Here is a 27,298-nt window from a genome sequence, read left to right as displayed (position 1 = left end):
CAGACAGGTGATCTTTGGCCTGCTTCGGACCAAAAACCAGGAAAAATCCTCAGCGACTTAGTAGGGCCTCTTGTGAGGGGAGCCTGTCTGGCAGGCGCTATGCAACTCATACTTACCTGGCAGGGGAGATACCATGATCATTAAGGTGGTTCTCCCAGGGTGAGGCTCATCCATTGCACTTCGGGTGTGCTGACCCCTGCGATTTCCCCAAATGCGGGAAACTCGACTGCATAATTTGTGGTAGTGGGGGACTGCGTTCGCGCTTTCCCCTGATTTACTCTGGTGAAAAACAGTGCTTATTATTCAATGCTGACTGTTACTAGTCAGAGGTACTTGTATGCTTGTGATTTAACCACCGATTGTCAACAAAGCTGTTTTTCAATCCAAAATGTGGTACATTATCTCTTTATATTTAGCTGTATACGCAGCCTTTGTCTCCCCCTCGTGGATGAACAACAGTGTGATCAGTGAAGTTTCTTTTTCTGCTGGGCTTCGAGAAGTCAGGGCATGGCGAGCCTTTCCCTAACCTAACCTATCCTTCCTCTCTGTCTCACAGGTGACGGCATGCAAATGTGGGGACTGCTTCATCGGCACGGCAATGCTCTGACCAGAAGCCGCCGCCCCATATGCTAATACCCTGGTTGCTGTGCATCTTGGAAGTGCTTAGACTTGAGCCTGTGTCTTATGGAATTTGGGGTGCCTGCACACCCCTGGCTCCGTACAATGAGGTGCATCCGTTTTTTGGCGCAGTTGGATCCAGACAGGTGATCTTTGGCCTGCTTCGGACCAAAAACCAGGAAAAATCCTCAGCGACTTAGTAGGGCCTCTTGTGAGGGGAGCCTGTCTGGCAGGCGCTATGCAACTCATACTTACCTGGCAGGGGAGATACCATGATCACTAAGGTGGTTCTCCCAGGGTGAGGCTCATCCATTGCACTTCGGGTGTGCTGACCCCTGCGATTTCCCCAAATGCGGGAAACTCGACTGCATAATTTGTGGTAGTGGGGGACTGCGTTTGCGCTTTCCCCTGATTTACTCTGGTGAAAAACAGTGCTTATTATTCAATGCTGACTATTACTAGTCAGAGATACTTGCTAGATCGAGCGAGCCAGCCATCAATTGACCTCTGGGTGGCCAAGAGGATTGGATACTCCTCTCTCCCTTATCAGCTGCCTTTGGTTTTGTGGCTTTCCTATGTGATGCTTTATCTCAATGTTAGTGCAGAGTGTAACGTAAAGTGTAGGACCTGTGCCTTTGCTGTACTATGTTGTGCTACTTTGAGCCTGTGTCAAAGATATTGATTGATTGGGCTGGTTGACGGTATACTGTATGCTTGTGATTTGACCACTGATTGTTAACAAAGCTGCTTTCAATCCAAAAAGGTGGATGCAGACAGGTGATCTTTGGCCTGCTTCGGACCAAAAACCAGGAAAAATCCTCAGCGACTTAGTAGGGCCTCTTGTGAGGGGAGCCTGTCTGGCAGGCGCTATGCAACTCATACTTACCTGGCAGGGGAGATACCATGATCACTAAGGTGGTTCTCCCAGGGTGAGGCTCATCCATTGCACTTCGGGTGTGCTGACCCCTGCGATTTCCCCAAATGCGGGAAACTCGACTGCATAATTTGTGGTAGTGGGGGACTGCGTTCGCGCTTTCCCCTGATTTACTCTGGTGAAAAACAGTGCTTATTATTCAATGCTGACTATTACTAGTCAGAGATACTTGCTAGATCGATCGATCGAGCGAGCCAGCCATCAATTGACCTCTGGGTGGCCAAGAGGATTGGATACTCCTCTCTCCCTTATCAGCTGCCTTTGGTTTTGTGGCTTTCCTATGTGATGCTTTATCTCAATGTTAGTGCAGAGTGTAACGTAAAGTGTAGGACCTGTGCCTTTGCTGTACTATGTTGTGCTACTTTGAGCCTGTGTCAAAGATATTGATTGATTGGGCTGGTTGACGGTATACTGTATGCTTGTGATTTGACCACTGATTGTTAACAAAGCTGCTTTCAATCCAAAAAGGTGGATGCAGACAGGTGATCTTTGGCCTGCTTCGGACCAAAAACCAGGAAAAATCCTCAGCGACTTAGTAGGGCCTCTTGTGAGGGGAGCCTGTCTGGCAGGCGCTATGCAACTCATACTTACCTGGCAGGGGAGATACCATGATCATTAAGGTGGTTCTCCCAGGGTGAGGCTCAGCCATTGCACTTCGGGTGTGCTGACCCCTGCGATTTCCCCAAATGCGGGAAACTCGACTGCATAATTTGTGGTAGTGGGGGACTGCGTTTGCGCTTTCCCCTGATTTACTCTGGTGAAAAACAGTGCTTATTATTCAATGCTGACTATTACTAGTCAGAGATACTTGCTAGATCGAGCGAGCCAGCCATCAATTGACCTCTGGGTGGCCAAGAGGATTGGATACTCCTCTCTCCCTTATCAGCTGCCTTTGGTTTTGTGGCTTTCCTATGTGATGCTTTATCTCAATGTTAGTGCAGAGTGTAACGTAAAGTGTAGGACCTGTGCCTTTGCTGTACTATGTTGTGCTACTTTGAGCCTGTGTCAAAGATATTGATTGATTGGGCTGGTTGACGGTATACTGTATGCTTGTGATTTGACCACTGATTGTTAACAAAGCTGCTTTCAATCCAAAAAGGTGGATGCAGACAGGTGATCTTTGGCCTGCTTCGGACCAAAAACCAGGAAAAATCCTCAGCGACTTAGTAGGGCCTCTTGTGAGGGGAGCCTGTCTGGCAGGCGCTATGCAACTCATACTTACCTGGCAGGGGAGATACCATGATCACTAAGGTGGTTCTCCCAGGGTGAGGCTCATCCATTGCACTTCGGGTGTGCTGACCCCTGCGATTTCCCCAAATGCGGGAAACTCGACTGCATAATTTGTGGTAGTGGGGGACTGCGTTCGCGCTTTCCCCTGATTTACTCTGGTGAAAAACAGTGCTTATTATTCAATGCTGACTATTACTAGTCAGAGATACTTGCTAGATCGATCGATCGAGCGAGCCAGCCATCAATTGACCTCTGGGTGGCCAAGAGGATTGGATACTCCTCTCTCCCTTATCAGCTGCCTTTGGTTTTGTGGCTTTCCTATGTGATGCTTTATCTCAATGTTAGTGCAGAGTGTAACGTAAAGTGTAGGACCTGTGCCTTTGCTGTACTATGTTGTGCTACTTTGAGCCTGTGTCAAAGATATTGATTGATTGGGCTGGTTGACGGTATACTGTATGCTTGTGATTTGACCACTGATTGTTAACAAAGCTGCTTTCAATCCAAAAAGGTGGATGCAGACAGGTGATCTTTGGCCTGCTTCGGACCAAAAACCAGGAAAAATCCTCAGCGACTTAGTAGGGCCTCTTGTGAGGGGAGCCTGTCTGGCAGGCGCTATGCAACTCATACTTACCTGGCAGGGGAGATACCATGATCATTAAGGTGGTTCTCCCAGGGTGAGGCTCATCCATTGCACTTCGTGTGTGCTGACCCCTGCGATTTCCCCAAATGCGGGAAACTCGACTGCATAATTTGTGGTAGTGGGGGACTGCGTTCGCGCTTTCCCCTGATTTACTCTGGTGAAAAACAGTGCTTATTAATCAATGCTGACTATTACTAGTCAGAGATACTTGCTAGATCGATCGAGCGAGCCAGCCATCAATTGACCTCTGGGTGGCCAAGAGGATTGGATACTCCTCTCTCCCTTATCAGCTGCCTTTGGTTTTGTGGCTTTCCTATGTGATGCTTTATCTCAATGTTAGTGCAGAGTGTAACGTAAAGTGTAGGACCTGTGCCTTTGCTGTACTATGTTGTGCTACTTTGAGCCTGTGTCAAAGATATTGATTGATTGGGCTGGTTGACGGTATACTGTATGCTTGTGATTTGACCACTGATTGTTAACAAAGCTGCTTTCAATCCAAAAAGGTGGATGCAGACAGGTGATCTTTGGCCTGCTTCGGACCAAAAACCAGGAAAAATCCTCAGCGACTTAGTAGGGCCTCTTGTGAGGGGAGCCTGTCTGGCAGGCGCTATGCAACTCATACTTACCTGGCAGGGGAGATACCATGATCACTAAGGTGGTTCTCCCAGGGTGAGGCTCATCCATTGCACTTCGGGTGTGCTGACCCCTGCGATTTCCCCAAATGCGGGAAACTCGACTGCATAATTTGTGGTAGTGGGGGACTGCGTTCGCGCTTTCCCCTGATTTACTCTGGTGAAAAACAGTGCTTATTATTCAATGCTGACTATTACTAGTCAGAGATACTTGCTAGATCGATCGATCGAGCGAGCCAGCCATCAATTGACCTCTGGGTGGCCAAGAGGATTGGATACTCCTCTCTCCCTTATCAGCTGCCTTTGGTTTTGTGGCTTTCCTATGTGATGCTTTATCTCAATGTTAGTGCAGAGTGTAACGTAAAGTGTAGGACCTGTGCCTTTGCTGTACTATGTTGTGCTACTTTGAGCCTGTGTCAAAGATATTGATTGATTGGGCTGGTTGACGGTATACTGTATGCTTGTGATTTGACCACTGATTGTTAACAAAGCTGCTTTCAATCCAAAAAGGTGGATGCAGACAGGTGATCTTTGGCCTGCTTCGGACCAAAAACCAGGAAAAATCCTCAGCGACTTAGTAGGGCCTCTTGTGAGGGGAGCCTGTCTGGCAGGCGCTATGCAACTCATACTTACCTGGCAGGGGAGATACCATGATCATTAAGGTGGTTCTCCCAGGGTGAGGCTCAGCCATTGCACTTCGGGTGTGCTGACCCCTGCGATTTCCCCAAATGCGGGAAACTCGACTGCATAATTTGTGGTAGTGGGGGACTGCGTTTGCGCTTTCCCCTGATTTACTCTGGTGAAAAACAGTGCTTATTATTCAATGCTGACTATTACTAGTCAGAGATACTTGCTAGATCGAGCGAGCCAGCCATCAATTGACCTCTGGGTGGCCAAGAGGATTGGATACTCCTCTCTCCCTTATCAGCTGCCTTTGGTTTTGTGGCTTTCCTATGTGATGCTTTATCTCAATGTTAGTGCAGAGTGTAACGTAAAGTGTAGGACCTGTGCCTTTGCTGTACTATGTTGTGCTACTTTGAGCCTGTGTCAAAGATATTGATTGATTGGGCTGGTTGACGGTATACTGTATGCTTGTGATTTGACCACTGATTGTTAACAAAGCTGCTTTCAATCCAAAAAGGTGGATGCAGACAGGTGATCTTTGGCCTGCTTCGGACCAAAAACCAGGAAAAATCCTCAGCGACTTAGTAGGGCCTCTTGTGAGGGGAGCCTGTCTGGCAGGCGCTATGCAACTCATACTTACCTGGCAGGGGAGATACCATGATCACTAAGGTGGTTCTCCCAGGGTGAGGCTCATCCATTGCACTTCGGGTGTGCTGACCCCTGCGATTTCCCCAAATGCGGGAAACTCGACTGCATAATTTGTGGTAGTGGGGGACTGCGTTCGCGCTTTCCCCTGATTTACTCTGGTGAAAAACAGTGCTTATTATTCAATGCTGACTTTTACTAGTCAGAGATACTTGCTAGATCGAGCGAGCCAGCCATCAATTGACCTCTGGGTGGCCAAGAGGATTGGATACTCCTCTCTCCCTTATCAGCTGCCTTTGGTTTTGTGGCTTTCCTATGTGATGCTTTATCTCAATGTTAGTGCAGAGTGTAACGTAAAGTGTAGGACCTGTGCCTTTGCTGTACTATGTTGTGCTACTTTGAGCCTGTGTCAAAGATATTGATTGATTGGGCTGGTTGACGGTATACTGTATGCTTGTGATTTGACCACTGATTGTTAACAAAGCTGCTTTCAATCCAAAAAGGTGGATGCAGACAGGTGATCTTTGGCCTGCTTCGGACCAAAAACCAGGAAAAATCCTCAGCGACTTAGTAGGGCCTCTTGTGAGGGGAGCCTGTCTGGCAGGCGCTATGCAACTCATACTTACCTGGCAGGGGAGATACCATGATCATTAAGGTGGTTCTCCCAGGGTGAGGCTCATCCATTGCACTTCGGGTGTGCTGACCCCTGCGATTTCCCCAAATGCGGGAAACTCGACTGCATAATTTGTGGTAGTGGGGGACTGCGTTCGCGCTTTCCCCTGATTTACTCTGGTGAAAAACAGTGCTTATTATTCAATGCTGACTGTTACTAGTCAGAGGTACTTGTATGCTTGTGATTTAACCACCGATTGTCAACAAAGCTGTTTTTCAATCCAAAATGTGGTACATTATCTCTTTATATTTAGCTGTATACGCAGCCTTTGTCTCCCCCTCGTGGATGAACAACAGTGTGATCAGTGAAGTTTCTTTTTCTGCTGGGCTTCGAGAAGTCAGGGCATGGCGAGCCTTTCCCTAACCTAACCTATCCTTCCTCTCTGTCTCACAGGTGACGGCATGCAAATGTGGGGACTGCTTCATCGGCACGGCAATGCTCTGACCAGAAGCTGCCGCCCCATATGCTAATACCCTGGTTGCTGTGCATCTTGGAAGTGCTTAGACTTGAGCCTGTGTCTTATGGAATTTGGGGTGCCTGCACACCCCTGGCTCCGTACAATGAGGTGCATCCGTTTTTTGGCGCAGTTGGATCCAGACAGGTGATCTTTGGCCTGCTTCGGACCAAAAACCAGGAAAAATCCTCAGCGACTTAGTAGGGCCTCTTGTGAGGGGAGCCTGTCTGGCAGGCGCTATGCAACTCATACTTACCTGGCAGGGGAGATACCATGATCACTAAGGTGGTTCTCCCAGGGTGAGGCTCATCCATTGCACTTCGGGTGTGCTGACCCCTGCGATTTCCCCAAATGCGGGAAACTCGACTGCATAATTTGTGGTAGTGGGGGACTGCGTTCGCGCTTTCCCCTGATTTACTCTGGTGAAAAACAGTGCTTATTATTCAATGCTGACTTTTACTAGTCAGAGATACTTGCTAGATCGATCGATCGAGCGAGCCAGCCATCAATTGACCTCTGGGTGGCCAAGAGGATTGGATACTCCTCTCTCCCTTATCAGCTGCCTTTGGTTTTGTGGCTTTCCTATGTGATGCTTTATCTCAATGTTAGTGCAGAGTGTAACGTAAAGTGTAGGACCTGTGCCTTTGCTGTACTATGTTGTGCTACTTTGAGCCTGTGTCAAAGATATTGATTGATTGGGCTGGTTGACGGTATACTGTATGCTTGTGATTTGACCACTGATTGTTAACAAAGCTGCTTTCAATCCAAAAAGGTGGATGCAGACAGGTGATCTTTGGCCTGCTTCGGACCAAAAACCAGGAAAAATCCTCAGCGACTTAGTAGGGCCTCTTGTGAGGGGAGCCTGTCTGGCAGGCGCTATGCAACTCATACTTACCTGGCAGGGGAGATACCATGATCATTAAGGTGGTTCTCCCAGGGTGAGGCTCATCCATTGCACTTCGGGTGTGCTGACCCCTGCGATTTCCCCAAATGCGGGAAACTCGACTGCATAATTTGTGGTAGTGGGGGACTGCGTTCGCGCTTTCCCCTGATTTACTCTGGTGAAAAACAGTGCTTATTATTCAATGCTGACTGTTACTAGTCAGAGGTACTTGTATGCTTGTGATTTAACCACCGATTGTCAACAAAGCTGTTTTTCAATCCAAAATGTGGTACATTATCTCTTTATATTTAGCTGTATACGCAGCCTTTGTCTCCCCCTCGTGGATGAACAACAGTGTGATCAGTGAAGTTTCTTTTTCTGCTGGGCTTCGAGAAGTCAGGGCATGGCGAGCCTTTCCCTAACCTAACCTATCCTTCCTCTCTGTCTCACAGGTGACGGCATGCAAATGTGGGGACTGCTTCATCGGCACGGCAATGCTCTGACCAGAAGCCGCCGCCCCATATGCTAATACCCTGGTTGCTGTGCATCTTGGAAGTGCTTAGACTTGAGCCTGTGTCTTATGGAATTTGGGGTGCCTGCACACCCCTGGCTCCGTACAATGAGGTGCATCCGTTTTTTGGCGCAGTTGGATCCAGACAGGTGATCTTTGGCCTGCTTCGGACCAAAAACCAGGAAAAATCCTCAGCGACTTAGTAGGGCCTCTTGTGAGGGGAGCCTGTCTGGCAGGCGCTATGCAACTCATACTTACCTGGCAGGGGAGATACCATGATCACTAAGGTGGTTCTCCCAGGGTGAGGCTCATCCATTGCACTTCGGGTGTGCTGACCCCTGCGATTTCCCCAAATGCGGGAAACTCGACTGCATAATTTGTGGTAGTGGGGGACTGCGTTCGCGCTTTCCCCTGATTTACTCTGGTGAAAAACAGTGCTTATTAATCAATGCTGACTATTACTAGTCAGAGATACTTGCTAGATCGATCGATCGAGCGAGCCAGCCATCAATTGACCTCTGGGTGGCCAAGAGGATTGGATACTCCTCTCTCCCTTATCAGCTGCCTTTGGTTTTGTGGCTTTCCTATGTGATGCTTTATCTCAATGTTAGTGCAGAGTGTAACGTAAAGTGTAGGACCTGTGCCTTTGCTGTACTATGTTGTGCTACTTTGAGCCTGTGTCAAAGATATTGATTGATTGGGCTGGTTGACGGTATACTGTATGCTTGTGATTTGACCACTGATTGTTAACAAAGCTGCTTTCAATCCAAAAAGGTGGATGCAGACAGGTGATCTTTGGCCTGCTTCGGACCAAAAACCAGGAAAAATCCTCAGCGACTTAGTAGGGCCTCTTGTGAGGGGAGCCTGTCTGGCAGGCGCTATGCAACTCATACTTACCTGGCAGGGGAGATACCATGATCACTAAGGTGGTTCTCCCAGGGTGAGGCTCATCCATTGCACTTCGGGTGTGCTGACCCCTGCGATTTCCCCAAATGCGGGAAACTCGACTGCATAATTTGTGGTAGTGGGGGACTGCGTTCGCGCTTTCCCCTGATTTACTCTGGTGAAAAACAGTGCTTATTATTCAATGCTGACTATTACTAGTCAGAGATACTTGCTAGATCGATCGATCGAGCGAGCCAGCCATCAATTGACCTCTGGGTGGCCAAGAGGATTGGATACTCCTCTCTCCCTTATCAGCTGCCTTTGGTTTTGTGGCTTTCCTATGTGATGCTTTATCTCAATGTTAGTGCAGAGTGTAACGTAAAGTGTAGGACCTGTGCCTTTGCTGTACTATGTTGTGCTACTTTGAGCCTGTGTCAAAGATATTGATTGATTGGGCTGGTTGACGGTATACTGTATGCTTGTGATTTGACCACTGATTGTTAACAAAGCTGCTTTCAATCCAAAAAGGTGGATGCAGACAGGTGATCTTTGGCCTGCTTCGGACCAAAAACCAGGAAAAATCCTCAGCGACTTAGTAGGGCCTCTTGTGAGGGGAGCCTGTCTGGCAGGCGCTATGCAACTCATACTTACCTGGCAGGGGAGATACCATGATCACTAAGGTGGTTCTCCCAGGGTGAGGCTCATCCATTGCACTTCGGGTGTGCTGACCCCTGCGATTTCCCCAAATGCGGGAAACTCGACTGCATAATTTGTGGTAGTGGGGGACTGCGTTCGCGCTTTCCCCTGATTTACTCTGGTGAAAAACAGTGCTTATTATTCAATGCTGACTATTACTAGTCAGAGATACTTGCTAGATCGATCGATCGAGCGAGCCAGCCATCAATTGACCTCTGGGTGGCCAAGAGGATTGGATACTCCTCTCTCCCTTATCAGCTGCCTTTGGTTTTGTGGCTTTCCTATGTGATGCTTTATCTCAATGTTAGTGCAGAGTGTAACGTAAAGTGTAGGACCTGTGCCTTTGCTGTACTATGTTGTGCTACTTTGAGCCTGTGTCAAAGATATTGATTGATTGGGCTGGTTGACGGTATACTGTATGCTTGTGATTTGACCACTGATTGTTAACAAAGCTGCTTTCAATCCAAAAAGGTGGATGCAGACAGGTGATCTTTGGCCTGCTTCGGACCAAAAACCAGGAAAAATCCTCAGCGACTTAGTAGGGCCTCTTGTGAGGGGAGCCTGTCTGGCAGGCGCTATGCAACTCATACTTACCTGGCAGGGGAGATACCATGATCACTAAGGTGGTTCTCCCAGGGTGAGGCTCATCCATTGCACTTCGGGTGTGCTGACCCCTGCGATTTCCCCAAATGCGGGAAACTCGACTGCATAATTTGTGGTAGTGGGGGACTGCGTTCGCGCTTTCCCCTGATTTACTCTGGTGAAAAACAGTGCTTATTATTCAATGCTGACTATTACTAGTCAGAGATACTTGCTAGATCGATCGATCGAGCGAGCCAGCCATCAATTGACCTCTGGGTGGCCAAGAGGATTGGATACTCCTCTCTCCCTTATCAGCTGCCTTTGGTTTTGTGGCTTTCCTATGTGATGCTTTATCTCAATGTTAGTGCAGAGTGTAACGTAAAGTGTAGGACCTGTGCCTTTGCTGTACTATGTTGTGCTACTTTGAGCCTGTGTCAAAGATATTGATTGATTGGGCTGGTTGACGGTATACTGTATGCTTGTGATTTGACCACTGATTGTTAACAAAGCTGCTTTCAATCCAAAAAGGTGGATGCAGACAGGTGATCTTTGGCCTGCTTCGGACCAAAAACCAGGAAAAATCCTCAGCGACTTAGTAGGGCCTCTTGTGAGGGGAGCCTGTCTGGCAGGCGCTATGCAACTCATACTTACCTGGCAGGGGAGATACCATGATCACTAAGGTGGTTCTCCCAGGGTGAGGCTCATCCATTGCACTTCGGGTGTGCTGACCCCTGCGATTTCCCCAAATGCGGGAAACTCGACTGCATAATTTGTGGTAGTGGGGGACTGCGTTCGCGCTTTCCCCTGATTTACTCTGGTGAAAAACAGTGCTTATTATTCAATGCTGACTATTACTAGTCAGAGATACTTGCTAGATCGATCGATCGAGCGAGCCAGCCATCAATTGACCTCTGGGTGGCCAAGAGGATTGGATACTCCTCTCTCCCTTATCAGCTGCCTTTGGTTTTGTGGCTTTCCTATGTGATGCTTTATCTCAATGTTAGTGCAGAGTGTAACGTAAAGTGTAGGACCTGTGCCTTTGCTGTACTATGTTGTGCTACTTTGAGCCTGTGTCAAAGATATTGATTGATTGGGCTGGTTGACGGTATACTGTATGCTTGTGATTTGACCACTGATTGTTAACAAAGCTGCTTTCAATCCAAAAAGGTGGATGCAGACAGGTGATCTTTGGCCTGCTTCGGACCAAAAACCAGGAAAAATCCTCAGCGACTTAGTAGGGCCTCTTGTGAGGGGAGCCTGTCTGGCAGGCGCTATGCAACTCATACTTACCTGGCAGGGGAGATACCATGATCACTAAGGTGGTTCTCCCAGGGTGAGGCTCATCCATTGCACTTCGGGTGTGCTGACCCCTGCGATTTCCCCAAATGCGGGAAACTCGACTGCATAATTTGTGGTAGTGGGGGACTGCGTTCGCGCTTTCCCCTGATTTACTCTGGTGAAAAACAGTGCTTATTATTCAATGCTGACTATTACTAGTCAGAGATACTTGCTAGATCGATCGATCGAGCGAGCCAGCCATCAATTGACCTCTGGGTGGCCAAGAGGATTGGATACTCCTCTCTCCCTTATCAGCTGCCTTTGGTTTTGTGGCTTTCCTATGTGATGCTTTATCTCAATGTTAGTGCAGAGTGTAACGTAAAGTGTAGGACCTGTGCCTTTGCTGTACTATGTTGTGCTACTTTGAGCCTGTGTCAAAGATATTGATTGATTGGGCTGGTTGACGGTATACTGTATGCTTGTGATTTGACCACTGATTGTTAACAAAGCTGCTTTCAATCCAAAAAGGTGGATGCAGACAGGTGATCTTTGGCCTGCTTCGGACCAAAAACCAGGAAAAATCCTCAGCGACTTAGTAGGGCCTCTTGTGAGGGGAGCCTGTCTGGCAGGCGCTATGCAACTCATACTTACCTGGCAGGGGAGATACCATGATCATTAAGGTGGTTCTCCCAGGGTGAGGCTCAGCCATTGCACTTCGGGTGTGCTGACCCCTGCGATTTCCCCAAATGCGGGAAACTCGACTGCATAATTTGTGGTAGTGGGGGACTGCGTTTGCGCTTTCCCCTGATTTACTCTGGTGAAAAACAGTGCTTATTATTCAATGCTGACTATTACTAGTCAGAGATACTTGCTAGATCGAGCGAGCCAGCCATCAATTGACCTCTGGGTGGCCAAGAGGATTGGATACTCCTCTCTCCCTTATCAGCTGCCTTTGGTTTTGTGGCTTTCCTATGTGATGCTTTATCTCAATGTTAGTGCAGAGTGTAACGTAAAGTGTAGGACCTGTGCCTTTGCTGTACTATGTTGTGCTACTTTGAGCCTGTGTCAAAGATATTGATTGATTGGGCTGGTTGACGGTATACTGTATGCTTGTGATTTGACCACTGATTGTTAACAAAGCTGCTTTCAATCCAAAAAGGTGGATGCAGACAGGTGATCTTTGGCCTGCTTCGGACCAAAAACCAGGAAAAATCCTCAGCGACTTAGTAGGGCCTCTTGTGAGGGGAGCCTGTCTGGCAGGCGCTATGCAACTCATACTTACCTGGCAGGGGAGATACCATGATCACTAAGGTGGTTCTCCCAGGGTGAGGCTCATCCATTGCACTTCGGGTGTGCTGACCCCTGCGATTTCCCCAAATGCGGGAAACTCGACTGCATAATTTGTGGTAGTGGGGGACTGCGTTCGCGCTTTCCCCTGATTTACTCTGGTGAAAAACAGTGCTTATTATTCAATGCTGACTATTACTAGTCAGAGATACTTGCTAGATCGATCGATCGAGCGAGCCAGCCATCAATTGACCTCTGGGTGGCCAAGAGGATTGGATACTCCTCTCTCCCTTATCAGCTGCCTTTGGTTTTGTGGCTTTCCTATGTGATGCTTTATCTCAATGTTAGTGCAGAGTGTAACGTAAAGTGTAGGACCTGTGCCTTTGCTGTACTATGTTGTGCTACTTTGAGCCTGTGTCAAAGATATTGATTGATTGGGCTGGTTGACGGTATACTGTATGCTTGTGATTTGACCACTGATTGTTAACAAAGCTGCTTTCAATCCAAAAAGGTGGATGCAGACAGGTGATCTTTGGCCTGCTTCGGACCAAAAACCAGGAAAAATCCTCAGCGACTTAGTAGGGCCTCTTGTGAGGGGAGCCTGTCTGGCAGGCGCTATGCAACTCATACTTACCTGGCAGGGGAGATACCATGATCACTAAGGTGGTTCTCCCAGGGTGAGGCTCATCCATTGCACTTCGGGTGTGCTGACCCCTGCGATTTCCCCAAATGCGGGAAACTCGACTGCATAATTTGTGGTAGTGGGGGACTGCGTTCGCGCTTTCCCCTGATTTACTCTGGTGAAAAACAGTGCTTATTATTCAATGCTGACTATTACTAGTCAGAGATACTTGCTAGATCGATCGATCGAGCGAGCCAGCCATCAATTGACCTCTGGGTGGCCAAGAGGATTGGATACTCCTCTCTCCCTTATCAGCTGCCTTTGGTTTTGTGGCTTTCCTATGTGATGCTTTATCTCAATGTTAGTGCAGAGTGTAACGTAAAGTGTAGGACCTGTGCCTTTGCTGTACTATGTTGTGCTACTTTGAGCCTGTGTCAAAGATATTGATTGATTGGGCTGGTTGACGGTATACTGTATGCTTGTGATTTGACCACTGATTGTTAACAAAGCTGCTTTCAATCCAAAAAGGTGGATGCAGACAGGTGATCTTTGGCCTGCTTCGGACCAAAAACCAGGAAAAATCCTCAGCGACTTAGTAGGGCCTCTTGTGAGGGGAGCCTGTCTGGCAGGCGCTATGCAACTCATACTTACCTGGCAGGGGAGATACCATGATCACTAAGGTGGTTCTCCCAGGGTGAGGCTCATCCATTGCACTTCGGGTGTGCTGACCCCTGCGATTTCCCCAAATGCGGGAAACTCGACTGCATAATTTGTGGTAGTGGGGGACTGCGTTCGCGCTTTCCCCTGATTTACTCTGGTGAAAAACAGTGCTTATTATTCAATGCTGACTATTACTAGTCAGAGATACTTGCTAGATCGATCGATCGATCGAGCGAGCCAGCCATCAATTGACCTCTGGGTGGCCAAGAGGATTGGATACTCCTCTCTCCCTTATCAGCTGCCTTTGGTTTTGTGGCTTTCCTATGTGATGCTTTATCTCAATGTTAGTGCAGAGTGTAACGTAAAGTGTAGGACCTGTGCCTTTGCTGTACTATGTTGTGCTACTTTGAGCCTGTGTCAAAGATATTGATTGATTGGGCTGGTTGACGGTATACTGTATGCTTGTGATTTGACCACTGATTGTTAACAAAGCTGCTTTCAATCCAAAAAGGTGGATGCAGACAGGTGATCTTTGGCCTGCTTCGGACCAAAAACCAGGAAAAATCCTCAGCGACTTAGTAGGGCCTCTTGTGAGGGGAGCCTGTCTGGCAGGCGCTATGCAACTCATACTTACCTGGCAGGGGAGATACCATGATCATTAAGGTGGTTCTCCCAGGGTGAGGCTCATCCATTGCACTTCGGGTGTGCTGACCCCTGCGATTTCCCCAAATGCGGGAAACTCGACTGCATAATTTGTGGTAGTGGGGGACTGCGTTCGCGCTTTCCCCTGATTTACTCTGGTGAAAAACAGTGCTTATTATTCAATGCTGACTGTTACTAGTCAGAGGTACTTGTATGCTTGTGATTTAACCACCGATTGTCAACAAAGCTGTTTTTCAATCCAAAATGTGGTACATTATCTCTTTATATTTAGCTGTATACGCAGCCTTTGTCTCCCCCTCGTGGATGAACAACAGTGTGATCAGTGAAGTTTCTTTTTCTGCTGGGCTTCGAGAAGTCAGGGCATGGCGAGCCTTTCCCTAACCTAACCTATCCTTCCTCTCTGTCTCACAGGTGACGGCATGCAAATGTGGGGACTGCTTCATCGGCACGGCAATGCTCTGACCAGAAGCCGCCGCCCCATATGCTAATACCCTGGTTGCTGTGCATCTTGGAAGTGCTTAGACTTGAGCCTGTGTCTTATGGAATTTGGGGTGCCTGCACACCCCTGGCTCCGTACAATGAGGTGCATCCGTTTTTTGGCGCAGTTGGATCCAGACAGGTGATCTTTGGCCTGCTTCGGACCAAAAACCAGGAAAAATCCTCAGCGACTTAGTAGGGCCTCTTGTGAGGGGAGCCTGTCTGGCAGGCGCTATGCAACTCATACTTACCTGGCAGGGGAGATACCATGATCACTAAGGTGGTTCTCCCAGGGTGAGGCTCATCCATTGCACTTCGGGTGTGCTGACCCCTGCGATTTCCCCAAATGCGGGAAACTCGACTGCATAATTTGTGGTAGTGGGGGACTGCGTTCGCGCTTTCCCCTGATTTACTCTGGTGAAAAACAGTGCTTATTATTCAATGCTGACTATTACTAGTCAGAGATACTTGCTAGATCGATCGATCGAGCGAGCCAGCCATCAATTGACCTCTGGGTGGCCAAGAGGATTGGATACTCCTCTCTCCCTTATCAGCTGCCTTTGGTTTTGTGGCTTTCCTATGTGATGCTTTATCTCAATGTTAGTGCAGAGTGTAACGTAAAGTGTAGGACCTGTGCCTTTGCTGTACTATGTTGTGCTACTTTGAGCCTGTGTCAAAGATATTGATTGATTGGGCTGGTTGACGGTATACTGTATGCTTGTGATTTGACCACTGATTGTTAACAAAGCTGCTTTCAATCCAAAAAGGTGGATGCAGACAGGTGATCTTTGGCCTGCTTCGGACCAAAAACCAGGAAAAATCCTCAGCGACTTAGTAGGGCCTCTTGTGAGGGGAGCCTGTCTGGCAGGCGCTATGCAACTCATACTTACCTGGCAGGGGAGATACCATGATCACTAAGGTGGTTCTCCCAGGGTGAGGCTCATCCATTGCACTTCGGGTGTGCTGACCCCTGCGATTTCCCCAAATGCGGGAAACTCGACTGCATAATTTGTGGTAGTGGGGGACTGCGTTCGCGCTTTCCCCTGATTTACTCTGGTGAAAAACAGTGCTTATTATTCAATGCTGACTATTACTAGTCAGAGATACTTGCTAGATCGATCGATCGAGCGAGCCAGCCATCAATTGACCTCTGGGTGGCCAAGAGGATTGGATACTCCTCTCTCCCTTATCAGCTGCCTTTGGTTTTGTGGCTTTCCTATGTGATGCTTTATCTCAATGTTAGTGCAGAGTGTAACGTAAAGTGTAGGACCTGTGCCTTTGCTGTACTATGTTGTGCTACTTTGAGCCTGTGTCAAAGATATTGATTGATTGGGCTGGTTGACGGTATACTGTATGCTTGTGATTTGACCACTGATTGTTAACAAAGCTGCTTTCAATCCAAAAAGGTGGATGCAGACAGGTGATCTTTGGCCTGCTTCGGACCAAAAACCAGGAAAAATCCTCAGCGACTTAGTAGGGCCTCTTGTGAGGGGAGCCTGTCTGGCAGGCGCTATGCAACTCATACTTACCTGGCAGGGGAGATACCATGATCATTAAGGTGGTTCTCCCAGGGTGAGGCTCAGCCATTGCACTTCGGGTGTGCTGACCCCTGCGATTTCCCCAAATGCGGGAAACTCGACTGCATAATTTGTGGTAGTGGGGGACTGCGTTTGCGCTTTCCCCTGATTTACTCTGGTGAAAAACAGTGCTTATTATTCAATGCTGACTATTACTAGTCAGAGATACTTGCTAGATCGAGCGAGCCAGCCATCAATTGACCTCTGGGTGGCCAAGAGGATTGGATACTCCTCTCTCCCTTATCAGCTGCCTTTGGTTTTGTGGCTTTCCTATGTGATGCTTTATCTCAATGTTAGTGCAGAGTGTAACGTAAAGTGTAGGACCTGTGCCTTTGCTGTACTATGTTGTGCTACTTTGAGCCTGTGTCAAAGATATTGATTGATTGGGCTGGTTGACGGTATACTGTATGCTTGTGATTTGACCACTGATTGTTAACAAAGCTGCTTTCAATCCAAAAAGGTGGATGCAGACAGGTGATCTTTGGCCTGCTTCGGACCAAAAACCAGGAAAAATCCTCAGCGACTTAGTAGGGCCTCTTGTGAGGGGAGCCTGTCTGGCAGGCGCTATGCAACTCATACTTACCTGGCAGGGGAGATACCATGATCACTAAGGTGGTTCTCCCAGGGTGAGGCTCATCCATTGCACTTCGGGTGTGCTGACCCCTGCGATTTCCCCAAATGCGGGAAACTCGACTGCATAATTTGTGGTAGTGGGGGACTGCGTTCGCGCTTTCCCCTGATTTACTCTGGTGAAAAACAGTGCTTATTATTCAATGCTGACTATTACTAGTCAGAGATACTTGCTAGATCGATCGATCGAGCGAGCCAGCCATCAATTGACCTCTGGGTGGCCAAGAGGATTGGATACTCCTCTCTCCCTTATCAGCTGCCTTTGGTTTTGTGGCTTTCCTATGTGATGCTTTATCTCAATGTTAGTGCAGAGTGTAACGTAAAGTGTAGGACCTGTGCCTTTGCTGTACTATGTTGTGCTACTTTGAGCCTGTGTCAAAGATATTGATTGATTGGGCTGGTTGACGGTATACTGTATGCTTGTGATTTGACCACTGATTGTTAACAAAGCTGCTTTCAATCCAAAAAGGTGGATGCAGACAGGTGATCTTTGGCCTGCTTCGGACCAAAAACCAGGAAAAATCCTCAGCGACTTAGTAGGGCCTCTTGTGAGGGGAGCCTGTCTGGCAGGCGCTATGCAACTCATACTTACCTGGCAGGGGAGATACCATGATCATTAAGGTGGTTCTCCCAGGGTGAGGCTCATCCATTGCACTTCGGGTGTGCTGACCCCTGCGATTTCCCCAAATGCGGGAAACTCGACTGCATAATTTGTGGTAGTGGGGGACTGCGTTCGCGCTTTCCCCTGATTTACTCTGGTGAAAAACAGTGCTTATTATTCAATGCTGACTGTTACTAGTCAGAGGTACTTGTATGCTTGTGATTTAACCACCGATTGTCAACAAAGCTGTTTTTCAATCCAAAATGTGGTACATTATCTCTTTATATTTAGCTGTATACGCAGCCTTTGTCTCCCCCTCGTGGATGAACAACAGTGTGATCAGTGAAGTTTCTTTTTCTGCTGGGCTTCGAGAAGTCAGGGCATGGCGAGCCTTTCCCTAACCTAACCTATCCTTCCTCTCTGTCTCACAGGTGACGGCATGCAAATGTGGGGACTGCTTCATCGGCACGGCAATGCTCTGACCAGAAGCCGCCGCCCCATATGCTAATACCCTGGTTGCTGTGCATCTTGGAAGTGCTTAGACTTGAGCCTGTGTCTTATGGAATTTGGGGTGCCTGCACACCCCTGGCTCCGTACAATGAGGTGCATCCGTTTTTTGGCGCAGTTGGATCCAGACAGGTGATCTTTGGCCTGCTTCGGACCAAAAACCAGGAAAAATCCTCAGCGACTTAGTAGGGCCTCTTGTGAGGGGAGCCTGTCTGGCAGGCGCTATGCAACTCATACTTACCTGGCAGGGGAGATACCATGATCACTAAGGTGGTTCTCCCAGGGTGAGGCTCATCCATTGCACTTCGGGTGTGCTGACCCCTGCGATTTCCCCAAATGCGGGAAACTCGACTGCATAATTTGTGGTAGTGGGGGACTGCGTTCGCGCTTTCCCCTGATTTACTCTGGTGAAAAACAGTGCTTATTAATCAATGCTGACTATTACTAGTCAGAGATACTTGCTAGATCGATCGATCGAGCGAGCCAGCCATCAATTGACCTCTGGGTGGCCAAGAGGATTGGATACTCCTCTCTCCCTTATCAGCTGCCTTTGGTTTTGTGGCTTTCCTATGTGATGCTTTATCTCAATGTTAGTGCAGAGTGTAACGTAAAGTGTAGGACCTGTGCCTTTGCTGTACTATGTTGTGCTACTTTGAGCCTGTGTCAAAGATATTGATTGATTGGGCTGGTTGACGGTATACTGTATGCTTGTGATTTGACCACTGATTGTTAACAAAGCTGCTTTCAATCCAAAAAGGTGGATGCAGACAGGTGATCTTTGGCCTGCTTCGGACCAAAAACCAGGAAAAATCCTCAGCGACTTAGTAGGGCCTCTTGTGAGGGGAGCCTGTCTGGCAGGCGCTATGCAACTCATACTTACCTGGCAGGGGAGATACCATGATCACTAAGGTGGTTCTCCCAGGGTGAGGCTCATCCATTGCACTTCGGGTGTGCTGACCCCTGCGATTTCCCCAAATGCGGGAAACTCGACTGCATAATTTGTGGTAGTGGGGGACTGCGTTCGCGCTTTCCCCTGATTTACTCTGGTGAAAAACAGTGCTTATTATTCAATGCTGACTATTACTAGTCAGAGATACTTGCTAGATCGATCGATCGAGCGAGCCAGCCATCAATTGACCTCTGGGTGGCCAAGAGGATTGGATACTCCTCTCTCCCTTATCAGCTGCCTTTGGTTTTGTGGCTTTCCTATGTGATGCTTTATCTCAATGTTAGTGCAGAGTGTAACGTAAAGTGTAGGACCTGTGCCTTTGCTGTACTATGTTGTGCTACTTTGAGCCTGTGTCAAAGATATTGATTGATTGGGCTGGTTGACGGTATACTGTATGCTTGTGATTTGACCACTGATTGTTAACAAAGCTGCTTTCAATCCAAAAAGGTGGATGCAGACAGGTGATCTTTGGCCTGCTTCGGACCAAAAACCAGGAAAAATCCTCAGCGACTTAGTAGGGCCTCTTGTGAGGGGAGCCTGTCTGGCAGGCGCTATGCAACTCATACTTACCTGGCAGGGGAGATACCATGATCATTAAGGTGGTTCTCCCAGGGTGAGGCTCAGCCATTGCACTTCGGGTGTGCTGACCCCTGCGATTTCCCCAAATGCGGGAAACTCGACTGCATAATTTGTGGTAGTGGGGGACTGCGTTTGCGCTTTCCCCTGATTTACTCTGGTGAAAAACAGTGCTTATTATTCAATGCTGACTATTACTAGTCAGAGATACTTGCTAGATCGAGCGAGCCAGCCATCAATTGACCTCTGGGTGGCCAAGAGGATTGGATACTCCTCTCTCCCTTATCAGCTGCCTTTGGTTTTGTGGCTTTCCTATGTGATGCTTTATCTCAATGTTAGTGCAGAGTGTAACGTAAAGTGTAGGACCTGTGCCTTTGCTGTACTATGTTGTGCTACTTTGAGCCTGTGTCAAAGATATTGATTGATTGGGCTGGTTGACGGTATACTGTATGCTTGTGATTTGACCACTGATTGTTAACAAAAGCTGCTTTCAATCCAAAAAGGTGGATGCAGACAGGTGATCTTTGGCCTGCTTCGGACCAAAAACCAGGAAAAATCCTCAGCGACTTAGTAGGGCCTCTTGTGAGGGGAGCCTGTCTGGCAGGCGCTATGCAACTCATACTTACCTGGCAGGGGAGATACCATGATCACTAAGGTGGTTCTCCCAGGGTGAGGCTCATCCATTGCACTTCGGGTGTGCTGACCCCTGCGATTTCCCCAAATGCGGGAAACTCGACTGCATAATTTGTGGTAGTGGGGGACTGCGTTCGCGCTTTCCCCTGATTTACTCTGGTGAAAAACAGTGCTTATTATTCAATGCTGACTATTACTAGTCAGAGATACTTGCTAGATCGATCGATCGAGCGAGCCAGCCATCAATTGACCTCTGGGTGGCCAAGAGGATTGGATACTCCTCTCTCCCTTATCAGCTGCCTTTGGTTTTGTGGCTTTCCTATGTGATGCTTTATCTCAATGTTAGTGCAGAGTGTAACGTAAAGTGTAGGACCTGTGCCTTTGCTGTACTATGTTGTGCTACTTTGAGCCTGTGTCAAAGATATTGATTGATTGGGCTGGTTGACGGTATACTGTATGCTTGTGATTTGACCACTGATTGTTAACAAAGCTGCTTTCAATCCAAAAAGGTGGATGCAGACAGGTGATCTTTGGCCTGCTTCGGACCAAAAACCAGGAAAAATCCTCAGCGACTTAGTAGGGCCTCTTGTGAGGGGAGCCTGTCTGGCAGGCGCTATGCAACTCATACTTACCTGGCAGGGGAGATACCATGATCATTAAGGTGGTTCTCCCAGGGTGAGGCTCATCCATTGCACTTCGGGTGTGCTGACCCCTGCGATTTCCCCAAATGCGGGAAACTCGACTGCATAATTTGTGGTAGTGGGGGACTGCGTTCGCGCTTTCCCCTGATTTACTCTGGTGAAAAACAGTGCTTATTATTCAATGCTGACTGTTACTAGTCAGAGGTACTTGTATGCTTGTGATTTAACCACCGATTGTCAACAAAGCTGTTTTTCAATCCAAAATGTGGTACATTATCTCTTTATATTTAGCTGTATACGCAGCCTTTGTCTCCCCCTCGTGGATGAACAACAGTGTGATCAGTGAAGTTTCTTTTTCTGCTGGGCTTCGAGAAGTCAGGGCATGGCGAGCCTTTCCCTAACCTAACCTATCCTTCCTCTCTGTCTCACAGGTGACGGCATGCAAATGTGGGGACTGCTTCATCGGCACGGCAATGCTCTGACCAGAAGCCGCCGCCCCATATGCTAATACCCTGGTTGCTGTGCATCTTGGAAGTGCTTAGACTTGAGCCTGTGTCTTATGGAATTTGGGGTGCCTGCACACCCCTGGCTCCGTACAATGAGGTGCATCCGTTTTTTGGCGCAGTTGGATCCAGACAGGTGATCTTTGGCCTGCTTCGGACCAAAAACCAGGAAAAATCCTCAGCGACTTAGTAGGGCCTCTTGTGAGGGGAGCCTGTCTGGCAGGCGCTATGCAACTCATACTTACCTGGCAGGGGAGATACCATGATCACTAAGGTGGTTCTCCCAGGGTGAGGCTCATCCATTGCACTTCGGGTGTGCTGACCCCTGCGATTTCCCCAAATGCGGGAAACTCGACTGCATAATTTGTGGTAGTGGGGGACTGCGTTCGCGCTTTCCCCTGATTTACTCTGGTGAAAAACAGTGCTTATTAATCAATGCTGACTATTACTAGTCAGAGATACTTGCTAGATCGATCGATCGAGCGAGCCAGCCATCAATTGACCTCTGGGTGGCCAAGAGGATTGGATACTCCTCTCTCCCTTATCAGCTGCCTTTGGTTTTGTGGCTTTCCTATGTGATGCTTTATCTCAATGTTAGTGCAGAGTGTAACGTAAAGTGTAGGACCTGTGCCTTTGCTGTACTATGTTGTGCTACTTTGAGCCTGTGTCAAAGATATTGATTGATTGGGCTGGTTGACGGTATACTGTATGCTTGTGATTTGACCACTGATTGTTAACAAAGCTGCTTTCAATCCAAAAAGGTGGATGCAGACAGGTGATCTTTGGCCTGCTTCGGACCAAAAACCAGGAAAAATCCTCAGCGACTTAGTAGGGCCTCTTGTGAGGGGAGCCTGTCTGGCAGGCGCTATGCAACTCATACTTACCTGGCAGGGGAGATACCATGATCACTAAGGTGGTTCTCCCAGGGTGAGGCTCATCCATTGCACTTCGGGTGTGCTGACCCCTGCGATTTCCCCAAATGCGGGAAACTCGACTGCATAATTTGTGGTAGTGGGGGACTGCGTTCGCGCTTTCCCCTGATTTACTCTGGTGAAAAACAGTGCTTATTATTCAATGCTGACTATTACTAGTCAGAGATACTTGCTAGATCGATCGATCGAGCGAGCCAGCCATCAATTGACCTCTGGGTGGCCAAGAGGATTGGATACTCCTCTCTCCCTTATCAGCTGCCTTTGGTTTTGTGGCTTTCCTATGTGATGCTTTATCTCAATGTTAGTGCAGAGTGTAACGTAAAGTGTAGGACCTGTGCCTTTGCTGTACTATGTTGTGCTACTTTGAGCCTGTGTCAAAGATATTGATTGATTGGGCTGGTTGACGGTATACTGTATGCTTGTGATTTGACCACTGATTGTTAACAAAGCTGCTTTCAATCCAAAAAGGTGGATGCAGACAGGTGATCTTTGGCCTGCTTCGGACCAAAAACCAGGAAAAATCCTCAGCGACTTAGTAGGGCCTCTTGTGAGGGGAGCCTGTCTGGCAGGCGCTATGCAACTCATACTTACCTGGCAGGGGAGATACCATGATCATTAAGGTGGTTCTCCCAGGGTGAGGCTCAGCCATTGCACTTCGGGTGTGCTGACCCCTGCGATTTCCCCAAATGCGGGAAACTCGACTGCATAATTTGTGGTAGTGGGGGACTGCGTTCGCGCTTTCCCCTGATTTACTCTGGTGAAAAACAGTGCTTATTATTCAATGCTGACTATTACTAGTCAGAGATACTTGCTAGATCGATCGATCGAGCGAGCCAGCCATCAATTGACCTCTGGGTGGCCAAGAGGATTGGATACTCCTCTCTCCCTTATCAGCTGCCTTTGGTTTTGTGGCTTTCCTATGTGATGCTTTATCTCAATGTTAGTGCAGAGTGTAACGTAAAGTGTAGGACCTGTGCCTTTGCTGTACTATGTTGTGCTACTTTGAGCCTGTGTCAAAGATATTGATTGATTGGGCTGGTTGACGGTATACTGTATGCTTGTGATTTGACCACTGATTGTTAACAAAGCTGCTTTCAATCCAAAAAGGTGGATGCAGACAGGTGATCTTTGGCCTGCTTCGGACCAAAAACCAGGAAAAATCCTCAGCGACTTAGTAGGGCCTCTTGTGAGGGGAGCCTGTCTGGCAGGCGCTATGCAACTCATACTTACCTGGCAGGGGAGATACCATGATCACTAAGGTGGTTCTCCCAGGGTGAGGCTCATCCATTGCACTTCGGGTGTGCTGACCCCTGCGATTTCCCCAAATGCGGGAAACTCGACTGCATAATTTGTGGTAGTGGGGGACTGCGTTCGCGCTTTCCCCTGATTTACTCTGGTGAAAAACAGTGCTTATTATTCAATGCTGACTATTACTAGTCAGAGATACTTGCTAGATCGATCGATCGAGCGAGCCAGCCATCAATTGACCTCTGGGTGGCCAAGAGGATTGGATACTCCTCTCTCCCTTATCAGCTGCCTTTGGTTTGTGGCTTTCCTATGTGATGCTTTATCTCAATGTTAGTGCAGAGTGTAACGTAAAGTGTAGGACCTGTGCCTTTGCTGTACTATGTTGTGCTACTTTGAGCCTGTGTCAAAGATATTGATTGATTGGGCTGGTTGACGGTATACTGTATGCTTGTGATTTGACCACTGATTGTTAACAAAGCTGCTTTCAATCCAAAAAGGTGGATGCAGACAGGTGATCTTTGGCCTGCTTCGGACCAAAAACCAGGAAAAATCCTCAGCGACTTAGTAGGGCCTCTTGTGAGGGGAGCCTGTCTGGCAGGCGCTATGCAACTCATACTTACCTGGCAGGGGAGATACCATGATCATTAAGGTGGTTCTCCCAGGGTGAGGCTCAGCCATTGCACTTCGGGTGTGCTGACCCCTGCGATTTCCCCAAATGCGGGAAACTCGACTGCATAATTTGTGGTAGTGGGGGACTGCGTTCGCGCTTTCCCCTGATTTACTCTGGTGAAAAACAGTGCTTATTATTCAATGCTGACTATTACTAGTCAGAGATACTTGCTAGATCGATCGATCGAGCGAGCCAGCCATCAATTGACCTCTGGGTGGCCAAGAGGATTGGATACTCCTCTCTCCCTTATCAGCTGCCTTTGGTTTTGTGGCTTTCCTATGTGATGCTTTATCTCAATGTTAGTGCAGAGTGTAACGTAAAGTGTAGGACCTGTGCCTTTGCTGTACTATGTTGTGCTACTTTGAGCCTGTGTCAAAGATATTGATTGATTGGGCTGGTTGACGGTATACTGTATGCTTGTGATTTGACCACTGATTGTTAACAAAGCTGCTTTCAATCCAAAAAGGTGGATGCAGACAGGTGATCTTTGGCCTGCTTCGGACCAAAAACCAGGAAAAATCCTCAGCGACTTAGTAGGGCCTCTTGTGAGGGGAGCCTGTCTGGCAGGCGCTATGCAACTCATACTTACCTGGCAGGGGAGATACCATGATCACTAAGGTGGTTCTCCCAGGGTGAGGCTCATCCATTGCACTTCGGGTGTGCTGACCCCTGCGATTTCCCCAAATGCGGGAAACTCGACTGCATAATTTGTGGTAGTGGGGGACTGCGTTCGCGCTTTCCCCTGATTTACTCTGGTGAAAAACAGTGCTTATTATTCAATGCTGACTATTACTAGTCAGAGATACTTGCTAGATCGATCGATCGAGCGAGCCAGCCATCAATTGACCTCTGGGTGGCCAAGAGGATTGGATACTCCTCTCTCCCTTATCAGCTGCCTTTGGTTTTGTGGCTTTCCTATGTGATGCTTTATCTCAATGTTAGTGCAGAGTGTAACGTAAAGTGTAGGACCTGTGCCTTTGCTGTACTATGTTGTGCTACTTTGAGCCTGTGTCAAAGATATTGATTGATTGGGCTGGTTGACGGTATACTGTATGCTTGTGATTTGACCACTGATTGTTAACAAAGCTGCTTTCAATCCAAAAAGGTGGATGCAGACAGGTGATCTTTGGCCTGCTTCGGACCAAAAACCAGGAAAAATCCTCAGCGACTTAGTAGGGCCTCTTGTGAGGGGAGCCTGTCTGGCAGGCGCTATGCAACTCATACTTACCTGGCAGGGGAGATACCATGATCATTAAGGTGGTTCTCCCAGGGTGAGGCTCAGCCATTGCACTTCGGGTGTGCTGACCCCTGCGATTTCCCCAAATGCGGGAAACTCGACTGCATAATTTGTGGTAGTGGGGGACTGCGTTCGCGCTTTCCCCTGATTTACTCTGGTGAAAAACAGTGCTTATTATTCAATGCTGGACTATTACTAGTCAGAGATACTTGCTAGATCGATCGATCGAGCGAGCCAGCCATCAATTGACCTCTGGGTGGCCAAGAGGATTGGATACTCCTCTCTCCCTTATCAGCTGCCTTTGGTTTTGTGGCTTTCCTATGTGATGCTTTATCTCAATGTTAGTGCAGAGTGTAACGTAAAGTGTAGGACCTGTGCCTTTGCTGTACTATGTTGTGCTACTTTGAGCCTGTGTCAAAGATATTGATTGATTGGGCTGGTTGACGGTATACTGTATGCTTGTGATTTGACCACTGATTGTTAACAAAGCTGCTTTCAATCCAAAAAGGTGGATGCAGACAGGTGATCTTTGGCCTGCTTCGGACCAAAAACCAGGAAAAATCCTCAGCGACTTAGTAGGGCCTCTTGTGAGGGGAGCCTGTCTGGCAGGCGCTATGCAACTCATACTTACCTGGCAGGGGAGATACCATGATCACTAAGGTGGTTCTCCCAGGGTGAGGCTCATCCATTGCACTTCGGGTGTGCTGACCCCTGCGATTTCCCCAAATGCGGGAAACTCGACTGCATAATTTGTGGTAGTGGGGGACTGCGTTCGCGCTTTCCCCTGATTTACTCTGGTGAAAAACAGTGCTTATTATTCAATGCTGACTATTACTAGTCAGAGATACTTGCTAGATCGATCGATCGAGCGAGCCAGCCATCAATTGACCTCTGGGTGGCCAAGAGGATTGGATACTCCTCTCTCCCTTATCAGCTGCCTTTGGTTTTGTGGCTTTCCTATGTGATGCTTTATCTCAATGTTAGTGCAGAGTGTAACGTAAAGTGTAGGACCTGTGCCTTTGCTGTACTATGTTGTGCTACTTTGAGCCTGTGTCAAAGATATTGATTGATTGGGCTGGTTGACGGTATACTGTATGCTTGTGATTTGACCACTGATTGTTAACAAAGCTGCTTTCAATCCAAAAAGGTGGATGCAGACAGGTGATCTTTGGCCTGCTTCGGACCAAAAACCAGGAAAAATCCTCAGCGACTTAGTAGGGCCTCTTGTGAGGGGAGCCTGTCTGGCAGGCGCTATGCAACTCATACTTACCTGGCAGGGGAGATACCATGATCATTAAGGTGGTTCTCCCAGGGTGAGGCTCAGCCATTGCACTTCGGGTGTGCTGACCCCTGCGATTTCCCCAAATGCGGGAAACTCGACTGCATAATTTGTGGTAGTGGGGGACTGCGTTCGCGCTTTCCCCTGATTTACTCTGGTGAAAAACAGTGCTTATTATTCAATGCTGACTATTACTAGTCAGAGATACTTGCTAGATCGATCGATCGATCGAGCGAGCCAGCCATCAATTGACCTCTGGGTGGCCAAGAGGATTGGATACTCCTCTCTCCCTTATCAGCTGCCTTTGGTTTTGTGGCTTTC

At 48.1% G+C, this 27,298-nt stretch overlaps 42 non-coding genes across 42 annotated transcripts; all 42 read left to right on the top strand.

The window, feature by feature from the left end:
* Window positions 1-108: 108 nt before the first annotated feature.
* LOC142703426 (U1 spliceosomal RNA) lies at window positions 109-272 on the top strand. Its single transcript, XR_012867482.1, has one exon. It is a non-coding gene; the product is annotated as a U1 spliceosomal RNA (small nuclear RNA).
* Window positions 273-865: 593 nt separating this feature from the next.
* Window positions 866-1,029, top strand: LOC142703468 (U1 spliceosomal RNA). Its single transcript, XR_012867520.1, has one exon. It is a non-coding gene; the product is annotated as a U1 spliceosomal RNA (small nuclear RNA).
* Window positions 1,030-1,496: 467 nt separating this feature from the next.
* Window positions 1,497-1,660, top strand: LOC142703457 (U1 spliceosomal RNA). The gene has a single exon (XR_012867510.1). It is a non-coding gene; the product is annotated as a U1 spliceosomal RNA (small nuclear RNA).
* Window positions 1,661-2,135: 475 nt separating this feature from the next.
* Window positions 2,136-2,299, top strand: LOC142703420 (U1 spliceosomal RNA). Its single transcript, XR_012867477.1, has one exon. It is a non-coding gene; the product is annotated as a U1 spliceosomal RNA (small nuclear RNA).
* Window positions 2,300-2,766: 467 nt separating this feature from the next.
* On the top strand, window positions 2,767-2,930 carry LOC142703455 (U1 spliceosomal RNA). The gene has a single exon (XR_012867509.1). It is a non-coding gene; the product is annotated as a U1 spliceosomal RNA (small nuclear RNA).
* Window positions 2,931-3,405: 475 nt separating this feature from the next.
* Window positions 3,406-3,569, top strand: LOC142703425 (U1 spliceosomal RNA). Its single transcript, XR_012867481.1, has one exon. It is a non-coding gene; the product is annotated as a U1 spliceosomal RNA (small nuclear RNA).
* A 471-nt stretch (window positions 3,570-4,040) lies between these two features.
* Window positions 4,041-4,204, top strand: LOC142703454 (U1 spliceosomal RNA). The gene has a single exon (XR_012867508.1). It is a non-coding gene; the product is annotated as a U1 spliceosomal RNA (small nuclear RNA).
* Window positions 4,205-4,679: 475 nt separating this feature from the next.
* On the top strand, window positions 4,680-4,843 carry LOC142703479 (U1 spliceosomal RNA). The gene has a single exon (XR_012867530.1). It is a non-coding gene; the product is annotated as a U1 spliceosomal RNA (small nuclear RNA).
* Window positions 4,844-5,310: 467 nt separating this feature from the next.
* LOC142703453 (U1 spliceosomal RNA) lies at window positions 5,311-5,474 on the top strand. Its single transcript, XR_012867507.1, has one exon. It is a non-coding gene; the product is annotated as a U1 spliceosomal RNA (small nuclear RNA).
* Window positions 5,475-5,941: 467 nt separating this feature from the next.
* LOC142703473 (U1 spliceosomal RNA) lies at window positions 5,942-6,105 on the top strand. The gene has a single exon (XR_012867525.1). It is a non-coding gene; the product is annotated as a U1 spliceosomal RNA (small nuclear RNA).
* A 593-nt stretch (window positions 6,106-6,698) lies between these two features.
* Window positions 6,699-6,862, top strand: LOC142703452 (U1 spliceosomal RNA). The gene has a single exon (XR_012867506.1). It is a non-coding gene; the product is annotated as a U1 spliceosomal RNA (small nuclear RNA).
* Window positions 6,863-7,337: 475 nt separating this feature from the next.
* On the top strand, window positions 7,338-7,501 carry LOC142703461 (U1 spliceosomal RNA). Its single transcript, XR_012867514.1, has one exon. It is a non-coding gene; the product is annotated as a U1 spliceosomal RNA (small nuclear RNA).
* Window positions 7,502-8,094: 593 nt separating this feature from the next.
* Window positions 8,095-8,258, top strand: LOC142703451 (U1 spliceosomal RNA). The gene has a single exon (XR_012867505.1). It is a non-coding gene; the product is annotated as a U1 spliceosomal RNA (small nuclear RNA).
* Window positions 8,259-8,733: 475 nt separating this feature from the next.
* On the top strand, window positions 8,734-8,897 carry LOC142703450 (U1 spliceosomal RNA). The gene has a single exon (XR_012867504.1). It is a non-coding gene; the product is annotated as a U1 spliceosomal RNA (small nuclear RNA).
* Window positions 8,898-9,372: 475 nt separating this feature from the next.
* LOC142703448 (U1 spliceosomal RNA) lies at window positions 9,373-9,536 on the top strand. Its single transcript, XR_012867502.1, has one exon. It is a non-coding gene; the product is annotated as a U1 spliceosomal RNA (small nuclear RNA).
* Window positions 9,537-10,011: 475 nt separating this feature from the next.
* On the top strand, window positions 10,012-10,175 carry LOC142703447 (U1 spliceosomal RNA). The gene has a single exon (XR_012867501.1). It is a non-coding gene; the product is annotated as a U1 spliceosomal RNA (small nuclear RNA).
* Window positions 10,176-10,650: 475 nt separating this feature from the next.
* On the top strand, window positions 10,651-10,814 carry LOC142703446 (U1 spliceosomal RNA). The gene has a single exon (XR_012867500.1). It is a non-coding gene; the product is annotated as a U1 spliceosomal RNA (small nuclear RNA).
* Window positions 10,815-11,289: 475 nt separating this feature from the next.
* Window positions 11,290-11,453, top strand: LOC142703444 (U1 spliceosomal RNA). Its single transcript, XR_012867499.1, has one exon. It is a non-coding gene; the product is annotated as a U1 spliceosomal RNA (small nuclear RNA).
* Window positions 11,454-11,928: 475 nt separating this feature from the next.
* Window positions 11,929-12,092, top strand: LOC142703477 (U1 spliceosomal RNA). The gene has a single exon (XR_012867529.1). It is a non-coding gene; the product is annotated as a U1 spliceosomal RNA (small nuclear RNA).
* A 467-nt stretch (window positions 12,093-12,559) lies between these two features.
* Window positions 12,560-12,723, top strand: LOC142703443 (U1 spliceosomal RNA). Its single transcript, XR_012867498.1, has one exon. It is a non-coding gene; the product is annotated as a U1 spliceosomal RNA (small nuclear RNA).
* Window positions 12,724-13,198: 475 nt separating this feature from the next.
* On the top strand, window positions 13,199-13,362 carry LOC142703442 (U1 spliceosomal RNA). The gene has a single exon (XR_012867497.1). It is a non-coding gene; the product is annotated as a U1 spliceosomal RNA (small nuclear RNA).
* A 475-nt stretch (window positions 13,363-13,837) lies between these two features.
* LOC142703441 (U1 spliceosomal RNA) lies at window positions 13,838-14,001 on the top strand. The gene has a single exon (XR_012867496.1). It is a non-coding gene; the product is annotated as a U1 spliceosomal RNA (small nuclear RNA).
* Window positions 14,002-14,480: 479 nt separating this feature from the next.
* LOC142703449 (U1 spliceosomal RNA) lies at window positions 14,481-14,644 on the top strand. Its single transcript, XR_012867503.1, has one exon. It is a non-coding gene; the product is annotated as a U1 spliceosomal RNA (small nuclear RNA).
* A 593-nt stretch (window positions 14,645-15,237) lies between these two features.
* LOC142703440 (U1 spliceosomal RNA) lies at window positions 15,238-15,401 on the top strand. Its single transcript, XR_012867495.1, has one exon. It is a non-coding gene; the product is annotated as a U1 spliceosomal RNA (small nuclear RNA).
* Window positions 15,402-15,876: 475 nt separating this feature from the next.
* LOC142703439 (U1 spliceosomal RNA) lies at window positions 15,877-16,040 on the top strand. Its single transcript, XR_012867494.1, has one exon. It is a non-coding gene; the product is annotated as a U1 spliceosomal RNA (small nuclear RNA).
* A 475-nt stretch (window positions 16,041-16,515) lies between these two features.
* On the top strand, window positions 16,516-16,679 carry LOC142703476 (U1 spliceosomal RNA). Its single transcript, XR_012867528.1, has one exon. It is a non-coding gene; the product is annotated as a U1 spliceosomal RNA (small nuclear RNA).
* Window positions 16,680-17,146: 467 nt separating this feature from the next.
* LOC142703438 (U1 spliceosomal RNA) lies at window positions 17,147-17,310 on the top strand. Its single transcript, XR_012867493.1, has one exon. It is a non-coding gene; the product is annotated as a U1 spliceosomal RNA (small nuclear RNA).
* Window positions 17,311-17,785: 475 nt separating this feature from the next.
* LOC142703437 (U1 spliceosomal RNA) lies at window positions 17,786-17,949 on the top strand. The gene has a single exon (XR_012867492.1). It is a non-coding gene; the product is annotated as a U1 spliceosomal RNA (small nuclear RNA).
* A 593-nt stretch (window positions 17,950-18,542) lies between these two features.
* On the top strand, window positions 18,543-18,706 carry LOC142703436 (U1 spliceosomal RNA). Its single transcript, XR_012867491.1, has one exon. It is a non-coding gene; the product is annotated as a U1 spliceosomal RNA (small nuclear RNA).
* Window positions 18,707-19,181: 475 nt separating this feature from the next.
* On the top strand, window positions 19,182-19,345 carry LOC142703435 (U1 spliceosomal RNA). Its single transcript, XR_012867490.1, has one exon. It is a non-coding gene; the product is annotated as a U1 spliceosomal RNA (small nuclear RNA).
* Window positions 19,346-19,820: 475 nt separating this feature from the next.
* LOC142703475 (U1 spliceosomal RNA) lies at window positions 19,821-19,984 on the top strand. The gene has a single exon (XR_012867527.1). It is a non-coding gene; the product is annotated as a U1 spliceosomal RNA (small nuclear RNA).
* A 468-nt stretch (window positions 19,985-20,452) lies between these two features.
* LOC142703433 (U1 spliceosomal RNA) lies at window positions 20,453-20,616 on the top strand. The gene has a single exon (XR_012867489.1). It is a non-coding gene; the product is annotated as a U1 spliceosomal RNA (small nuclear RNA).
* Window positions 20,617-21,091: 475 nt separating this feature from the next.
* On the top strand, window positions 21,092-21,255 carry LOC142703419 (U1 spliceosomal RNA). The gene has a single exon (XR_012867476.1). It is a non-coding gene; the product is annotated as a U1 spliceosomal RNA (small nuclear RNA).
* A 593-nt stretch (window positions 21,256-21,848) lies between these two features.
* Window positions 21,849-22,012, top strand: LOC142703432 (U1 spliceosomal RNA). The gene has a single exon (XR_012867488.1). It is a non-coding gene; the product is annotated as a U1 spliceosomal RNA (small nuclear RNA).
* A 475-nt stretch (window positions 22,013-22,487) lies between these two features.
* On the top strand, window positions 22,488-22,651 carry LOC142703431 (U1 spliceosomal RNA). The gene has a single exon (XR_012867487.1). It is a non-coding gene; the product is annotated as a U1 spliceosomal RNA (small nuclear RNA).
* A 475-nt stretch (window positions 22,652-23,126) lies between these two features.
* On the top strand, window positions 23,127-23,290 carry LOC142703474 (U1 spliceosomal RNA). The gene has a single exon (XR_012867526.1). It is a non-coding gene; the product is annotated as a U1 spliceosomal RNA (small nuclear RNA).
* Window positions 23,291-23,765: 475 nt separating this feature from the next.
* LOC142703430 (U1 spliceosomal RNA) lies at window positions 23,766-23,929 on the top strand. The gene has a single exon (XR_012867486.1). It is a non-coding gene; the product is annotated as a U1 spliceosomal RNA (small nuclear RNA).
* Window positions 23,930-24,403: 474 nt separating this feature from the next.
* On the top strand, window positions 24,404-24,567 carry LOC142703472 (U1 spliceosomal RNA). The gene has a single exon (XR_012867524.1). It is a non-coding gene; the product is annotated as a U1 spliceosomal RNA (small nuclear RNA).
* A 475-nt stretch (window positions 24,568-25,042) lies between these two features.
* On the top strand, window positions 25,043-25,206 carry LOC142703429 (U1 spliceosomal RNA). The gene has a single exon (XR_012867485.1). It is a non-coding gene; the product is annotated as a U1 spliceosomal RNA (small nuclear RNA).
* Window positions 25,207-25,681: 475 nt separating this feature from the next.
* On the top strand, window positions 25,682-25,845 carry LOC142703471 (U1 spliceosomal RNA). Its single transcript, XR_012867523.1, has one exon. It is a non-coding gene; the product is annotated as a U1 spliceosomal RNA (small nuclear RNA).
* Window positions 25,846-26,321: 476 nt separating this feature from the next.
* Window positions 26,322-26,485, top strand: LOC142703428 (U1 spliceosomal RNA). Its single transcript, XR_012867484.1, has one exon. It is a non-coding gene; the product is annotated as a U1 spliceosomal RNA (small nuclear RNA).
* Window positions 26,486-26,960: 475 nt separating this feature from the next.
* On the top strand, window positions 26,961-27,124 carry LOC142703470 (U1 spliceosomal RNA). The gene has a single exon (XR_012867522.1). It is a non-coding gene; the product is annotated as a U1 spliceosomal RNA (small nuclear RNA).
* The last annotated feature ends 174 nt before the right edge of the window (window positions 27,125-27,298 follow it).

This window comes from Rhinoderma darwinii, unplaced genomic scaffold (assembly GCF_050947455.1).
Source record: "Rhinoderma darwinii isolate aRhiDar2 unplaced genomic scaffold, aRhiDar2.hap1 Scaffold_2743, whole genome shotgun sequence".
Taxonomy (NCBI): domain Eukaryota; kingdom Metazoa; phylum Chordata; class Amphibia; order Anura; family Rhinodermatidae; genus Rhinoderma; species Rhinoderma darwinii.
Note: the sequence above shows the minus strand (reverse complement) of the source record. Positions and strands in the feature narration are given on the sequence as shown.